This window comes from Peromyscus californicus, unplaced genomic scaffold, assembly GCF_007827085.1.
Source record: "Peromyscus californicus insignis strain IS unplaced genomic scaffold, ASM782708v3 Scaffold_2__1_contigs__length_46816999, whole genome shotgun sequence".
NCBI classification, from domain to species: Eukaryota; Metazoa; Chordata; class Mammalia; order Rodentia; family Cricetidae; genus Peromyscus; species Peromyscus californicus.
In genome coordinates this window covers 37,720,257-37,738,327 of record NW_026294540.1, presented here as the reverse complement: position 1 = coordinate 37,738,327, position 18,071 = coordinate 37,720,257, and the positions used below count along the sequence as shown (strand labels likewise).

The 18,071-nt window shown below is 46.9% G+C and overlaps 1 long non-coding RNA gene across 2 annotated transcripts in view; it reads left to right on the top strand.

Moving 5' to 3' along the window:
* LOC128120438 (uncharacterized) overlaps positions 1-17,751 on the top strand; it is a 94,974-nt gene extending 77,223 nt beyond the window's left edge. For both annotated transcript variants that reach the window (XR_008221876.1, XR_008221877.1), the window contains 3 exons: positions 6,717-6,796; positions 14,773-14,905; positions 16,964-17,751. This is a non-coding gene — a long non-coding RNA (uncharacterized LOC128120438). The remainder of the gene's footprint in view (positions 1-6,716; positions 6,797-14,772; positions 14,906-16,963) is intronic.
* Positions 17,752-18,071: the final 320 nt, after the last annotated feature.

Sequence of the window (18,071 nt, the reverse complement as noted above, 5' to 3'; positions counted from 1 at the left end):
CAAAGGCTTGGACCAAAGAAAGCTGAAGCTTCAGGATGGCCATCGGCATGCCTAGGAATAGGTGCTGTGCGGGAGCAGAAGCCTCGGTTTCTCGTGGTGGAGGCCTCCTTGTGGCAGTTTGAGCTCACAGCATGGCAGCTGGTTTCGGATGAGTGATCCAATATGGACATCCTAATCCATCCACGGCTAACCTCTGCTGTCACTTCTGCCGTGTCCTGTTAACTACCCAGTTCTATTCCTTCTGGAGAGGCTAGGTCAGGATGGATCCAGAGCATCGTTCCCCTCCCCCAAATCACCAGCACCATCTTGGAAACTGACCACTATGGATACAAAATATCTTCCTTTAGCTCTGCCTGAACAGGAAAGAAAGTACTCAGAAGAACATTGTGTCGTGTTACAGCAAAACCTGTCCAAGGAGTTGTTTTTGTTTTTTTTTTAATTGAAAAGGGAACAGGTTCTATGCCTTATGCTTTTACCTATCAGTTGACAGAGGGAAGATGGAATAAGAGAAAAAATGTGATATATTTACACAACGAAATATTACTCAGCTATTAGGAAAAATACAATTAAAATTTCACAGGTAAGTGGATGGAACTGGAAACAATCATCCCAAGGGATATAACTCCAGCCCAGAAAGACAAATGTCGCATGTAATCTCTCATTTGTGGATGTTAGCTTTGAATCTTCAGATACATGCAATTTGCTTGGAAGTAGTCATGGAGGTCACGAAACTACTAAGGGCCCATGGGGAGGTCTTTCAAGGGAGGGGAGATAGAATGCACTGGTATAAAGGGTTAAAAGGGAATTATGAAACATAGAAAAGGATTAAAAAGTCATATGGAAATGTACTATTGTGGAAGCTTCTTAAAATATATCTATATGTACAACTGAAAGGGTTAAACTGGAGTTACCCTATAACAGGGCAACAATGCCACTATTAGACACCAGAGGCTAACAGATAAAAACCCCAGCCCCAGGAGTGGCTTAACTCTTCTAGAGTTGTTGCCTAGGGAGGTCACAAAGACCCCCAAGACATTACAGGCTATGGCCAATGCTCTTGGTTATCCTCCAGAATTTGATGTCTTAAGACCATGTTGCTGAAGATGCCACACACTTGAGTCATAGAATACAGAGAAATCAAGCTGGTGCTAACCTGGAAGTCTCATCTCTGCTGGCTAGCTTCCACAGTGCTGGAAGGTGCTAGGCACGTTACCTGGTTAGATAAAGAATCTTTAGTCTTACCAGCTATGAACCCTTGTGAGCTTCAATAATGACCAGCAAATGGGCCTAGCAAAAACATGCCCATTGGTGTAACCATGGCACAAATGTCACAGAAGTAACCAACCACTGTCTGACTGGCTTTAAGGCCTGTTCTACAAGATAAAAGTCATACCTGGCACCGTTTCTGGGCCAAGAACCTATGGCTAGACAGGTCATAGTCCCTAGGAGAGAACCTAATAATATTATTCTACTAAATGGATGTAGTATTAAACTAATCCTTCTGGGGCTGGTAGCAAAGGCAATGAACATTTCCACCATTCTTAGCATCCTCCAGGTGTTCCTGACATTCACGCCCACATTTATGCTAAGCACCTCCAACCACGTAGAGCAGAGTGACATGGGAAACTTGTAAAGACTAATGTGAAGGTGTTCAAAGTGTGTCATTACCTTTTTCCTCCATCACGGAGTTAAAGCACCCAGGCCCGACTTCTGCACAGCTTCCGCCATGGGCTAATTTAGCTGTGATTTGTGACGAACATTTATGGTTTAATAAAGTGACTTTCCAGTTTCTGTGTTTATCACAGCTCAGGCACGGAGTCTCGCTGGGGAAGCATCTGCTGCCGATTATTATTAAAATAAAAAACACTTTTGTGAGCTGTTTTGTCAGGCCCTTTCAAGAGAGACTCAATCTCCCTTAGCGAAATGGCAGAAGAGAGTGGAGGGAGGAAGCCAGGCGATGGGGAGGCACATGCCAGAAGGAAGGAGACTGTTGGGAAGGATCTTGCTGGGTAGGGTGGGGAGCAGGGAGAACTGAGCGGTAGCCAACCCACAAGGGCCCTAAGCAAACCTCTCCGACTTCCTTGTACAGTAACACAGGATATGGCACTCCATTAGACCCCAGACATGTCACTACTATCCTGGCCCATGCTATCACCTGCCCATTATCTTGGCAGGGCACATAGGTCTCAGGAGCTCAAACTCAGGTCCTCATGAAGTCATAACAAGCACTTCATTGACTGAGCCCCGGTGGATGTCTTCTTGATGACATCTGTTTTGACTAGGGTGAGATGGAATCTCATGCTGTCGATGGGTAGGAAATTGGGACTTTCTGACCCTGGACTGTGAGAGCTGAATTATGCTCCTCTAAGATTCACGTGCCAAGGCCCCTGGTGCTGGATCCTTCAGTTCTTCAGCAGTGACAAACAGTTGTGTAAGACTACGTGACGGAGTTGATTTTCCAGATGTGGTGGCACAAGCATGCAATCCTGACACTTGGGAGGTAGAGACAGGAAGATAAGGAGGAGTTCAAGGTCAACCTTGGCTACGTAGTGAGTTCTAGGCCAGCTTGAGCTACATGAGACTGTATCAAAAGACAAAACAAAAAAGTGGTATTTATACTAAAACTAGGACATTAGGTGACTTTTAGTCCAGTCTAACCGGGGCCCTTATAAAAAGACATTAGGGCACAGGCATGCCTTGAGGGATGATCCTGTCAGGACACAGGGAAAAGAAGGTGGCCTCAGGAGGGACCAGCCTGGCTATACTTTGATCATGAACTTGCAGCCTCTCTGAAAGTGACTCAGGGAAGAACCCTCAAGGCTACCCACACTTTAGGTATGTATGTAACCGATATTTTCCCGATCATAAAAACGATATACATGTTTCTTTTGAAATGCGTGCGTGTGCACATGTAAGTGTGGAGCGTTCGTCACGGGGGCACTATTCAGGTTAGGGGACAACCTCAGGCACGGTCCTCACCTTTTACCTTGTTTGAGGCAGTCTCTTTGTTATTTTACTGGTGACTCTGCCAGGCTGGCCAACTCACCAGGCTACCAGGGATTTTCCTGTCTCTGGCTCCTGCTTCCTGTAGGGCTACTGGGATTACACATGCATGCTAGCATGTCTGGCTTTTATATGAATTCTGGGGATTTGAACTCAGGTTCTTATGCTTGCCCAGTAAATGCTTCTACCTACTGATTCATCTCCCCAGCCCACACATGTTGTGTATTCTTCACAACATCCCTCCTAAGTTGTGCAAGCCTTGCTTGTGTCTTGGGGCATTCCTCCACTCTTCCCCTGCCTCCTCTTCCTCTTCTTCTCCCTCTCTTAATAGGTGGCCTTAAACTTGTTATGTAGTTGAGAATGACCTTGAACTTCCCATCCTCCTAACTCAACTTCCCAAGAACTGGAATTACAGATGTGCACCACCACATCTGGCTTTGTGGTGCTGGGGATCACACCAGGCCTTCATGCATGCTGGACGAGCACTCTGTCAACTGAACTACAGGCCCAGCCGCCTTTGATCTCTTATCCATCCACATCCGCCTTGACTTTCTCTTCTCCCTACCCCCACCCATCCTCCTTTTAGAGAGAGACATTTAAGCTAGTCTCATTACTTCACATCTTCTGTGGCATGAAATTAAAAATAAAAGCTAATGAGTCATGGTATCTCCAGGATCTGGCTCCTTGGGAGCCCAGATAGTTGGGCTGCTTCATCGGCACCTTCTGAAGAGCTGATGTGGATTCACCAGCAGGCTGACTGGACACCCAGGAGTTGCCAATCCCTGAGTAGAAGAAGTGGTCAGGCCTTATTGGGATGTCACCCAGCATTATGATTTTGGGGACTGGACTATTTACCTCCAAGGGCTTGCGTGTTCTCTCTCTCTCTCTCTCTCTCTCTCTCTCTCTCTCTCTCTCTCTCTCTCTCTCTCTCTCTCTGTGTGTTTCTTGAGTTCCATGGTTCATTCTGGTGAGTTACTGCAGCTGCAGATTGGCTCACAGAAACCTGCAAATGTATAGCCTGTTAGTTGGAAGTGTGAGTCATCACTGGGACTTTCCATTGATATTTGAAGCGGGTTTTATCTTACGGGACTGATTACTTAATAGTGAGGTTTGCACTAATGTTAGGAGTGAGTGTCCGATAGGATTGAATGACAGGTCGGGGTGTGGGAAAAGTGGAGTTCTGGCTTGGAGGAGAGATGTCACATGGAGTTGGGATGATAAAAGGCAACCGGGGTTGGGAAATGGCTCAGTTGATGTCTTAGCTTGGGTTTCCATTGCTGTGAAGAAACACCATGACCACAGCACCTCTTATAAGGAAAACATTTAATTGAGGGGGCTCAATTACAGTTTCAGAAGTTCAGTCCATTATCATCGTGGGGGGGAGCATGGCAGCAGGCAGACATGGTGCTGGAGGAATAGCTGCGAGTCCTACATCTCACAGGCAACAAGAGGTCAACTGAGACATTTGGCAGTATCCTGAGCATAGGAAACCTCAAAGCGCGCCCCCGATAGTGACACACTTCCTCCAACAAGGTTGTACTCATTCCAACAAAGCCACACTTCCTAATAGTGCCACACCCCATGAGATTATGGGGACCAATCACATTCCAGCTGCTACAGTAGCTAAATGCTTGCTATGCAAGTGTGAGAACCTGAGTTCAAATCCTAGCACCCATGTAAAAGCTAGGTGTGTACCTATAACCCAAGAGGATCCCAGAAGCTTGCCAGGCAGCCTAGCCAATAGAACAAGTATAGGGTCAGTGAGAGACTCCATCTCAAAAAAAAAGAATGGTTGAGGAAGATACCTGACATCAATAGTTGCCACCCCACACATGTGCAGGTGAGTGCATTCCTATGTACATACATGTACACACACACACACACACACACACACACACACACACACACACACACACACACACCAGAAAACGATACACCTGGGAAGACATTCTGTGCAGTAGGGAGCTTTGAAAATTTGACACAGATCAACTTGCCCTGTTTCCATCCTGTGCTACTCTCCGAGTTGGCAACGTTGCACCCTTGGTCGCTCCTCAGAGAGACCAGGGCCAGGCACACCACAGAGGCGGCAGATGTAACCAGGACAGACACATCCCGGCCCTGACCCCTTGCACCTAGTTAGTGAATGTGTTGAAGTTGAGTCCATCACTCAGCAGCAGGAATGGGGTTCAGTGTCGTCTGCCTGTCCTCCGCCTCTCGATGAGATTCTAATGCTCATGCTGCGAAATGGGTCTCCCGCTGCATGTGTTTGGAAGCTGGCTTTTTGTGTTGCTCATTTAGAAAAGAATGAAGCCTTCGCTGGGACACGGGTTGTGATTGTGAAGGCACAGCCAAGGAAACCGAGCCAATAGCTGGCGTTTGTAAGGAAGCAGGAACTGAGCTGCTAATTTGGAGCCGGGTATATCCTAGTTTTCGCTAACCTCGCCCTTCTGTTCTTGCTGTAAGACTGCATGCCTGCTCTAGTAGGGCTCCATTTGCCATCTGAATCATTCTTGGCTCTATCAAAATGATAACGTGACTCCCCCCAGCCCACCCCAAGCTCCATGTGAATTCTGGCCAGGAAAAGTAAAGACATGTCTGCCCTCCAAGTCTACCCCTGAACGAAGTCAGCATTTATCAATGTGTGCATAGACTTTGTTTCATTAAAAAACAAAATGGTAGGGTTGAGAGTCTAGCTCAGTTGGTAGAGTACATGGCTGGCATGTCCAAAGCCTTGGGTTTCTGTCCCCAGTCCTGAATAAGCCAGTCAAGAGGACAAGCTTTCAGGCGCATCTGTGAGGGAAGATCCAGGTGAGGGGGCCTCTGGGCATACTTGCGTTAATTGATGTGGGGAGACCACATCAATGTGCCACTGTGGGTGGCACCATTCCCTAGGCTGGGATGGTGGACTGTGTACAAAGGAGAAAGGGAGCGGAGCGTTAGCACGCACCCATCGAGTCTCTGCTTCCTGACTGTGGGGGTGATGTAGCCAGCTGCTTGAAGTTCCTGCTGCCCTGACTTCCCCGCCATGATGGTCTGGACCCTGGAACAGTGAGTGAACCAGCCTTCCTTAAGTTCCTTTCTGTCGGAGTGTTTTATGGCAGCAACAAGAAAACTAAGTCCACGGATCAGGATGTGAATGTGAAGACATCAGGATAATTGGATTGCTGCTGTCACATCTGCTGTTTCTGCCTACTCGTTTTCGGAACTGGTTTGTGTTTGTTTTTGTTTTGTTGTGACAGGATCTGTATATGTAGCTAAGGCTGGTCTCAAACGCTTGGTCCTCTTGCCTCAGCTTCCTGAGTGATGGGATTATAGGTGTGTGCCACCATGCCCAACTACGAACCAGTATTATTTTATCTTTTTATCTAAAAATAAAAAGGATCTGCAGAAATGGCTTGGTCAGTAAAGAGCTTTCCAGGCAAACATAAGGACCAGAGTTTGACCCACAGCACCATGTCATGTAGCCATGGCATGCCTATAAATCTTAGCACCAGGGAGGCAGAGACAGACGAGTCCCCGGAGCTCACTAGACAGCCAGCCCAGCTGAATTTGTGAGAGACCCTGCTTAAAAAATAAAATGGGGAGTGACTGAGGAAGACACCCAATGCCAACCTCTGGCCTCTGTACACATACACACACATCTGTGCACTCACACACAGGTGCACATGCATAAGAGTAGGAGGAAGTGTGATACTGAATTTCTCTCATTGCAGCATGAATGATTTTCAGCGTTGGAGTCACAGAAGAACCATAGGAAAGAAAAGACCACTCCATTCATCTCAGAGATGCCACTGTAAGAAAATTTTTATTTTTATGTTTAATACTTATTTACAAAAATTTATAATGAGTTGGTTTTGATAAATTGAATACCCATAAATGTGCTGTTAGCTCAAGCCAGAAAAAAATTTAATTCTAGAGCTTTATAGTCACAGGTAATTAAAAAATGTAATTTTAGCTTATATACTTTTTTTGTTGAGAGAATTATGAGGGGGTGATTAATAAAATATTACCAAGCATAAAAATATATTGCATTAGAAGGCCATTCTGTAGGGGAAATGGGATGGAAATATGAGTTCAAGGGGAGAAAAGAAAATTAAAAATTTGGGGACTATTAAAGAAAGACCAGGCCTGCACCTCTTGAGTAAAGGATGATGGATATGGAATTGCTCTCGTGTGTGGATTTTATTGGCTGCATTTGGAAGAGTGATATGACAGCTTCATTTTTTCTAAATGGCAATATTTACAATAGATCAGTATTATTACCATCATCTTTTGCAATTATTTAAACTTAGGAAAAATTCTGGGTACCAATTAAAAATGTGAGAGTACATTAAATGTTCAAATTTTCGGTGGCAGTGGAGTAAGAGGACAATAGAGCCTGCTGTCAGTAGAGTGGGGCCTGGCGGGGTGCTCGGGAGGCTGGGGAGCAGGATGGCAAGGGTGAAGTCTGCCTGGACACAGAGCACACTCCAGGCCAATCTGGGCAATTTAGGAGACCCTGTACCCAAATCCAAAGTAAAATAAAAGGCTGGGGATGGAGCTCAGTGGCACAGTTCCTCTGCCTAGAATGGCCCATTGAGGGTTTAGGGGTTCAGTTGTTTAGCATCTCCTGGGCTTACTCTCCGGTACTAAAGAAATTGGGAGGCATCATCTTCAAAAAGCCTCTCAGAACCTTCCTTTTAATGGAATTTTTCATTGCTATATGATAGAACAATAAGAAACTTATTAGAATTGGATCATTTTTCCCAGACTATATGTTCTTGTACAAGTATCCAAATGTCTCCATAATGTGGAATGAGGTGTAGTGGGCCGATTCTTCTGTGATTCCAATCCCACCAGAACACAGAAGGCAGTTTTGAATTTTGAAACGCCGAGAAACAGCTGTTCCTATCTTTAATGAATTCTCTTTGCTATGCGACAAAGATCATGCCTCGGTAATTACAACATCCATCAGATTATTTCATTTAAATCCTTAAGTACGTTTTCCATTCTGAAGGAGAGAGAACTGCACAGAGGATTTCTTGGTACACGCTCTGACTGATTTCCCACTTCCACAGGAAATGCAGATCTCAGCTAGGAACAATTTCATGGTGTGAGAAAGAGATGGCGAAGTGAGCTTGCTATGGAATTATGGGAGAGGTTTCTTTCCGGTGTCAAAGGGCCAGCTGGAGCCTCCAAAACACATCCAGATACAAGTGTTTTTTTCTCCCTCCCTCCCTCCCTCCCTCCCTCCCTCCATTCTTGCTTGCTTTCTCCAGCAGGGTCTCATGCCCATGCTGCCCTCATATTCACCATGTGGCCCGGAACGACCGTGAACACTGCCTCCACCTCCCAAGTGCCGCGATTACAGATGTATACAACCACACCTGGTTTTAGGTCATGCTTGGGAGGGAACCTAGGCCTTCACGTGTGTGTTAGGCAAGTCTTCTCCCAACTGAGCCACATCTCCAGGCCACAAGTATTTTACTTTGTACCACAGAAAAATCACTCGTCCTTAAACGTTAGTTCCGACATTCATAATTATTTCAGCAATTTTCAAGTGGCATCTGGAATATTCTATTAAAAGGGAATTAGCCTTTCTCTTTAGTTTCCAATGCTTAATATAAGTGAGATAGTTCTGTTTCAATTTATTAAGAAATGGCTAAGTAATGCTCTGAGCTATCAAGACAGATCGTCTCGGAACTACGTGAAAATTAGTCTTTTTCCACTTAAAAATATTGTCTGGCATGATGCTTCAAAAATACATTTGAAGAAGAACCTCCAATCCGCGAAGGTTTATGATTCTTTCTGTAACTGTGATAACAGTTAGCTAAACAAAGAGCCGCTTACATTGGTCGGCTGACGCTTCGAGCGTGAGAAGAAGCCACTTCCAGAAAATGTGGGAGGCTCGAGCGGCAGCATATTGCTAAAAATTCCTACATCGTGGTTGATTCCCAAGTGTGTGGTCGGTAAGTGGCAGATTATATGTATGACTTTTGTTTGGAAAGGAAGTCAAGTTTTGTTGATTATGAGCGCTGAGAGGGTGGCTTCCTGTCCAGGTGCAACCAGTTTGTGCTGCGTGAGTAGAATTCATGGGTCAGTTCTACAGCCAATGAGCAATTGATTTGAATGCTAATGGGGGCTGGAGGCGTGGCTAAGTGCAGAGGACCTGCTTAGAGCACTTCCCAGGGAGGGCTGAGGGGATAGGACTCCGTGGGACAGTGTTCTAGAATCCCCCAGTGAGGAGTGAGGGACTGAGAACATGGCTCAGTGGTGGAATGCTTGCCTAGGCCCTGGTTGCATATTGAGCATCACACAGAGCACGGACACGCCTGTGATCCTAGCACTTGGCAGGTCAAGGCCATCCTTAGCTACATAGTGAATTCAAGGCCAAGGCCAGCTTGAGGTATGTGAGATCTTGTTTCAAAACAAACAAATAACACCAGAGACTGGAAAAGTGGGGGATTAGGGGAGAGAGAGAAGGTTGGGGCCTGTCAAGACTGCTCAACAGGTAAAAATGCTTGTGATGCATGCAAGCCTAAAGACCTGGATCCAATCCATTGAACTCACAGGGTGGAAGGAGGGGTTGACTCTGACCTCCCTTGTGAGCTGTGGCACCAGGGATACACACACACACACACACACACACACACACACACACACACACACACGTGCACATGCATGCGTGCTTGAATTTAAAAGGAAAGAGGGAAGGGAGAGAGAGAGACAGAGACAGAAAGAAGAGATGGGGGAGGCATTGTTGTTCAAAATCTAAAAAGGATTTTTTTTTTTTTGAGATAACATCCCACCAGGTAGACCAGGCTAGCCTCAGACTTACATCTCTCTGCGTCAGCCTCCTCAGCACTGGTTTTACAGACATCCCTCACCAGCCCCAGTTCAACTTTGTACTTCTGACAAATAACTTGTTAGGGTCAGTACAAATCCCCCCTGTATTGTAGGGTCCCTGCCTCACATCCTCACTTGTGACAAAGCTCCTAAAATCGCTTTGGGCTTGTCAAACTTAAAAGGAAAGAAATTAAAATATCAAGGCGGCAGAAATGAGTATTTAAAGCACGGAGTGTACCCAAACATCAGGCTGAGGCTGAGAATCAAGTCTGACTTTCTTGAAACTGATGTTAAGAGCTCCAGCGCTCCCCTTTCATGAAGGGGCTGCTTAAATATTGCATGCCAGGGCCCCTCTCCTCGGGAATCACAGCCTGCCGCTTTTCATCTCCCGCCTCCATCAAAGGCTGACGGCTTCATCGCAGATTCAGAGTGTGCGTGTTGCGGGCCTCCTGGGGGACAGCTCGAGAAATTAACATTTTTATCACGCAACTGATGAAAATGTAAGATAAAAAGAAAGCAGGCCTGGTGGAGACAGGACTCAGGGCTATAGAGGGCAAGCAGGTGGTCCACTCTGTGGCTGGAACCAGGTTGGGCTTCCAGGAGGAGGTGGAGGACTGACCCCTCTTAAGAGCAGTCATTAACAAGGAGGATGTTGTGTGGAATGTCCCCCCACTGGCTGATGTGTTTAAACACTGTGTCCCCAGCTGGTGGCGCTGCTGTGGAACCTTTAGTGGGTGGAGCCTCCATGCAGAAATAGGGTCACTGATGGTGACCTTTTAAAAAAGAGATTTATTTTCTTTTTATTCAAATGTGTGTATGTCCGTGTCTGTGTCTCTGCCTGGGTATGTGCAGTGAGTGCAAGGTGCCTGTGAATCCCCTGGAGCTGGAGTTACAGGTGGTTGTGAGCCATCCAATGTGAATGTTGGGAACTGAGTTCCAGTCCTCTGCAAAAGACATCTGACTCTTCTCCCTGCCACCCCCAACCCTCCACAGGGTTTCTCTGTGTAGCTCTGGCTGTCCTGGAACTCCCTCTCTAGACCAGGCTGGCCTAGAACTCAGAGATCCACCTGCCCCTGCCTCCCAAGTGTTGGGATTAATGGTGTTCAAAGCTACCACCCCACATCATCTAACTTTTAATGGGTGAGCTATCTCTCCAGCCCTAGCCTTTGAGCTTTTAAAAGCTTGGCTCCATGTCCTGTCTGCTCCCTGCTTCCTGATTCGCTCATTTGTTAGCAAGCAACCTCAGGTTCTGCTCCAGCTGCCACAGTGGACAGTATCCCCACAGACCATGAGCCAGAACAAGCCTTCTTTGCTTAAATTGCATGATAAAAAACGTCAATTCCTTGAGCTGTCCTCCAAGAGGCCCGAAACACGCGCAATCTGAGTTGTCCTTAAGGTATTCGGTTACAGCAAGGAGTAAGTAACACAATGTCTTCATTCAGTTTCTGGCTACAATCAGCTCTTCTATAAGGGCATGTTGTAGAGGCTCAGAGAATGCCAATGACAGAGCAGGAAAATGAGACAGGAAGGAAGGGCTTCCAATAAAACAGTTTGGTGACGAGCCTCAAGTATGGTCAACGGGGCTTCCCTCCCACTGGGCAACTAGGGAAGTCCTTAGATCACTCATTTTGGAGTTGCCTCACCCAGAAATGAGTAAGCTTATGTTTGTGAGCAAGCTGGGCATTCCCACACTGTTGGCCAAGGGTTTGGGGTTTTGTTTTGTTTTGTTGTTTTTTGTTGTTGTTTTGAGACAAGGCCTCATGTACCTCAGGCTGGTCCTGAATTCACTATGTAGCTACCCTAGTTTTTCTGTTGCTGTGATGAAACATGGACCAAATCCAAGAGGAAAGGGTTTATTTCATCTTACAGCTTGCGCACCACAGCCTGAGGGAAGCTGAGGCAGAAACTGGTGGAGGAATGCTGCATACCCACTTGCTTTTCATGGCTTGTTCAGCTACCTTTCTTACACAGCCCAGGACCTGCTGCCTAGGGGTGGCACTGCCCACGGTGGGCTGGGGCCCTCCTGCATCAATCACTGATGGGCCAATCTGACAGGGGCAATTCCTCAACCAAGAGTCCCTCTTCCCAGGTGTCTCTAGCTTGTGTCAAGTTGATAAAAACTAATGAGAACAGCATCGAGGATGATCTTGAACTTCTGATCATCCCACCCCACATCTTTAGGGCAGGAATCATAGGTATGTGCCATCACACCCACTTTTACACAGCCCTGGGGGATCGAACCCAGGGCTTCGTGCATGGTTCACAAACACCTTACTAACGGAGCTCCATACCCAGCTGAGGGTTGCTTTCTTCCTTTCACTCCTATCCTGCCTCACCTCTGCATACCCCAGCTGTCAAGGAAGACCCAGGTAAAAGGCCAGCCAGACGGCTCAGTGGGTAGGGGTGCTTGCTGGCCAGCCTGATAACTTGACTTCTAACCCTGGGACCCATATGGTGGAAGGAAAGAGCTGACCTCTGACCCCTGTCTGTGCACCATGGTACACAGGCTTGCATATGTGAATGTACATGAACAGTAGTAAATAAATGCAATCTTTCACTGGGCGGTGGTGGCACCCACCTTTAATCCCAGCACTCTGGCAGCAGAGGCAGGTGGATCTCTGAGTTCAAGGCCAGCCAGTGCTACACAGAGAAACCCTGTCTCAAAAAACAAAGAACAACAAAATGTAATCTTTTTCTCTCTCTTTCTTTTCCTCTCCCCCCTCTTCCTTCTTTGTCCTTCTTTTCCTCCTCTTCCTCCTCCTTCTGACAAGAGCCCTGTGTAGCCCTGGCTGGTCTGGTATTTGCTCTGGAGACCAGGTCAGCTCACAGAGATTCGCCTGCCTCTGCCTCTGGATTGCTGGGATTAAAGGTGTGCCCCACCACACCTAACTAATGTTTTTTGTTTTTGTTTTTTTTTTAAATCTGAAACAAGCCGGGGATGGTGGTGCATGCCTTTAACCCTAGTACTCCAGAGGTAGAGGCAGACAGATCTCTGTGAGTTGGAGGCCAGCCTGGTTTACACAGTGAGTTCCAAGCCATCCAGGGTCACATAGTGAGATTTTTGTCTTGAAACAAAAGCCAGATAGAGAGACGAAGGTGGTGCCCGTCAGAGGCATGATGGCCTTGCATCACTGTCTGCCGCACAGGTAGTGCCCAGCACGGACCACATGCTGGACTCAGCTCTCCGTCTGGGCTTCTCAGGACACCTGACAGCACCCTCCCTGGAAGCAGCACACGAGGACACTGAAGGTCTTAACCAGGTGGGAGAGTGAGACTGATGAGGCCCTTGTGCTGGCCTGGAAGGACCCATAGGTGTAGGCTCCTCCCTCCATCCTCCATCCCCACCCTCCAACACTCTCCTGCATCTCACCTCTCCTTTAGACCATCTGAGCCGTCTCCGACAGATTTTGAGTCCTGAATGGGAAGATGGATGCTCTCCCCGAGAAAGGACAGACACATTCTTTAGATTTGAAAAGGCCAGGGGCAGAAATGGCTGAATCAGCCCAAATGTCAACCAGTGAATGAATGGTTAAACACAAAGAAGTGCATTCACAAGTCTGGGCTCAGGAAATAAAACAACAACAACAAAAGATACCCCGAGGTGTAGTGTTCCGGTGTGCTGACCGAAGGCACTTGAGATCAGCAGGTGCCAAGTAAGGATTTTCTTTGAAGTTCCTAATTTACTCAACTCTATCTACATTTGCCAAAGAAGAGCACAGTGCAGTCAGTCTTCTGACTGAACATTCCTTAACAAGGAGGAGTGATCTTATGTCACAGACAAAGAAAGCAGAAACGAAAGGCCACTCTAGCACCTAGAGACCTTTGTCTTATGACAACGTGGGCACATGTGTATCTATGTTTATGTGGGTTTTATTTATTACATTTTTTGCTGTGCTGGGAATCAAATCCAGGGCCTTGTGCAAGCTAGGCAAGTGCCACGCTCCAAAGCTCCTCACTGGGAGATTCTAGGTAGGCACTCTGTTGTCGAATTATGCCCCTAATTCCCTACGGGCAGAGTCTAAGCAGGTATTTTACCATTGTGGTTTATTCTTGGCTGTCAACTTGACTATATCTGGGATTAACTAAAACCTGTAGCTAGAGTTTTCCTGCCTGGCCCACAGTCAGGACAAATCTCTCTCACCCGCCAGTCCCACAGCCACTCAGACCCGACCAAGTAAACACAGAGACTTATATTGCTTACAAACTGTATGGCCGTGGCAGGCTTCTTGCTAACTGTTCTTATAGCTTAAATTTATCCATTTCTATAAATCTATACCTTGCCACGTGGCTCATGGCTTACCGGCATCTTCACATGCTGTTTGTCATCATGGCGGCTGGCAGTGTCTCTGACTCAGCCTTCCACTTCCCAGCTTTATTCTCCTCCTTGTCCCGCTTATACTTCCTGCCTGGCCACTGGCCGATCAGTGATTTATTTATTGACCAATCAGCAACACACTTGACATACAGACCATCCCACAGCAAAAACCCAATCGGCTGGGTACAATAGATTTTTCTTTTCTTTCTTTCTTTCTTTCTTTCTTTCTTTCTTTCTTTCTTTCTTTCCTTTCTTCCTTCCTTCCTTCCTTCCTTCCTTCCTTCCTTCCTTCCTTCCTTCCTTTCTTTCTCTTTTTTTTTTGGTTTTTCAAGATAGGATTTCTCTGTGTAGCCCTGACTGTTCTAGAACTCACTCTATAAACCAGGCTGGCTTTGAACTTAGAGATCTGCCTGCCTCTGCCTCCTGAGTGCTGGGATTAAAGGCATGTACCACCATTGCCCATCAAGGGATTTTTCTTAATTAAATCATTTGAAATGGGAAGATCCATGCTTAATATGGGCCATCCCTTCTGGTGGCAGTCTATAGAAAGGACACATAGAAAGGAAGCATGTGCTCTTTGCCTGCTTGCTGTCATTGACACCACAAGTCCATTCTTTCACTGACACTAGAGTCAACTTCTTCGAGATTCTGGCATATACTGAAGACCAGCTGAGACATCAGCCTGGTGGACTGAACAACTACTGGATTCTTGGACCGTCTGTTTGATAGACAGCCATTGTTGAACTAGCTGGACCATAGCATGTAAGTCATACTAATAAATTCTGTGTGTGTGTGTGTGTGTGTGTGTGTGTGTGTGTGTGTGTCATTCTATCGGTACTGTTCCTCTAGAGAACCCAGACTAATACACCCACTCAGCTACATCCCTACATGTTTGTTTTGTCTTTTGAGACAGGATCTTGCTATGTAGCTCAGCTGGACTGGAACTTGTGTAGCCCCGCCTGGCCTTGACCTCACAGTCCTCCTGTTGTCTCCTCCACTGTGCTGGGATTACAGTGTGCTCCCCTCCCCCATGCCTAGTTTCATTGTTTATACTTGAAGTTCATTCCTTTCCCCAAAAGCCATTTCTACCCTTCTAAATTGCCCACAGCCCCTATTTCCTGGTGTCTTATAGGAAGAATGTGTGTCTGGAACTTCCTGGATGCTGGGATAGTCACCATCCTGCCATGCCCCAGTGCATGTAAATAAGTCCATTTGCCTTTTTGCCTGCGATCAAACAGTTGCTGGTTTATTTCGGCAGATTGGAAGACTCAAGGGGGAGGAGAGAAATCAGTTCACTTCTGTACATACAATGGGATATTAGTCACCCATAAAAAGAAGCAAAGGGCTGGTTTATGCGGCCATGTGTATCAGCCTTGAAAACACTCCAGGGGAAAGAAGGCAGACATAAAGGCCATGTAGGGTATGGTTTTGTGGGTTTGTTTTTTGTTTTTTGTTTTTTGAGACAGGGTTTCTCTGTGTAGCCCTGGCTATCCTGGAACTAGCTCTGTAGACCAGGCTGGCCTCGAACTCACAGAGATCCACCTGCCTCTACCTCCTGAGTGCTGGGATTAAAGGTGTGTGCCACCACTGCCTGGCTATGGTATGGTTTTGCTTATGTAAAATATCTACAAGCAGAATCTTGGAAAAAACAAAAAAGCAGATTCCTGGCTACCAAATGCTTGCTGAAGAGGTAGGAAGTGAGGTCTCATGTAGCCCAGGCTGGTCTCAAACTGCCTATGTAGCCAAGGATGACCTTAAACTCCTGATCTTCCTGCCTCTGCCTCCTAGTCCCAGAGTTTACAGATGTTTCCCACCATGTTTACAGATGTTTTCCCACCACACCAGCTGTTTGTGGTGCTGGGGACGAACCCAAGGCTTCGTACATGCTAGGCGAGCCCTGTGCAGACCGTGCCGTGTCCCCAGCCCCGTGTGGACCATACCGTGTCCCCAGCCCCATGTCCCCAGCCCTGTGTGGACTGTGCTGTGTTCCCAGCCCTGTGTCCCCAGCCCCGTGCCGTGTCCCCAGCCCCCTGCCAACGATTCTTTGTGAGGAGACACATTTTTGGAAACAGATAGTGATGGTTGTACAATGTCATGAATGTTTTTAAATGCCACTGAATTTTGCCCTTAAAACAGTTAACGTGGCAAAGTTCATGTTTTATTCATTTTACTGCATTAAAAAAATCCCTAACTGAAGTTAATTAAAAATGAAAACCCCATCACTGGCCTCTGTATCTATCCAATCTTCTCTTCCCTTCCACAAACAGAAGAAAGATCCGGAAGAGGCCAACCTGTCACCAGCCTTACTGGTGTTGTGCTTGTTTGAGGCCAGGTTATATGATGTAGCCCAGGCTGTCCCGATCTCTCAGTCTCTCTGTCTCAGCCTCCTGAATGCTGAGATTAAATGTATGTATCACCAGGTCTGACCACTTCTTTTCTTTTCTTTGATTTTGAGACAGGGCCTCACTACGTAGACGTGGCTGGCCTGGAATTCACTGTATAGTCCAGGCTGGCCTTAAACTCACAGAGATCTGCCTGCCTGTGTCTTCAGAGTCCTGGGATTAAAGGCATTTACTGCCTGGTCTGGTGACATCTTAAAAAAAAAAAAAAATAGAGCCGGGCAGTGGTGGCACAGGCTACCCAGACGCAGGACAAGGACCAGAGTTCAAATCCCCAGGCCCATGTTTTAAAAATACCATTGTCCTCATACTGTAAACCTGGTCAAGAGCCCATGGCTGGAGAAGCTACAGCTCCCAGGAGGGGACCTTCCACTGCTGTTTGTCTAATGGTCACGCTCTCTAACTGCTTCTGAACACTTAGGTTTACGCCCATAGATTGGTGCTGCTCACAACGCTGGCCGGGGAAGTCTCTTTCTGCGGTGCTCAGCAGTTAACGGAGAGACTCTTAACTAACTGGTCACAGTGCTGCGAATAGTAACCACTGAGTGACCATCTTAAGTGGGACATTTGTATCGACACCCCAAGGCTCTGGGGTGGAAGGAATGTAAGCCCTGGAGAATGGGGAGGAGTGCTGCGGCATGCTGTCTTCTGGACACGCCCTGGCCACTGTCGCGGTGAACTCACCGCAGATGTTCTCACCTGCACGACATCAAGCCAACAAGATCAGCCAACGGGGTAGCAGGCAGGCACATTGGCTGTAGGGAGAGAAGACCTGAAGGAGGGAGGGCATGGGTCCGGTGGCTGAGAGGGTGTGGTAGTTTGAATGTAGTTGGTCCCCGTGACCTCACAGGGAGTGGCACTATTAGGAGGTGTGGCCTTGTTGGAGGAAGGGTGTCACTGTGGGGGAGGGCTTTGAGGTTTCTTGTGCTTGGAATACTGCCCAGTGAGTCAGTCAACTTCCTGTTGCCTGTGAGATGTAGGAATTTCAGGTATTCCAATACTACATCTGCCTGCATGCCTCTATGTTCCCTGTCATGCTGATAATGGACTGAACCCCTGAAACTGTAAGCGAGCCACCCCAATGAAATGTTTTCTTTATAAGAGTTGCCATGGTCATGGTGTCTCTTCACAGCAATAGAAACCTAAACAAAGACAGGGTGGGGTGGGGTGGAGTGTTGGTAATAGTGGATATGATCAAGATACATTGTATATATGCATGACATTGCCAAAGAATAAATAAAAGATATTCTTTTTAAAAGATTATTTTATATATATGAGTGTGTCTGTGTCTACATGTATGTCTGTGTACCATGTGCATGCCTAATGGCTGATGGAGGCCAGAAGTGGGCATCAGAGCCCTGGAACCAGAGTTATAGATGGCTGTGAGCCGCCATGGGGTGCTGGGAATAAAATCCAGGTTCTCTGTGAGAACAAGTGCTCTAAGTTGCTGAGTCACCTCTCCAGCACCCCCCACTCCCCCCCCCCCCCCCCCCCGCAAGATATTCCTAAAATATATATAAAAAAAACAA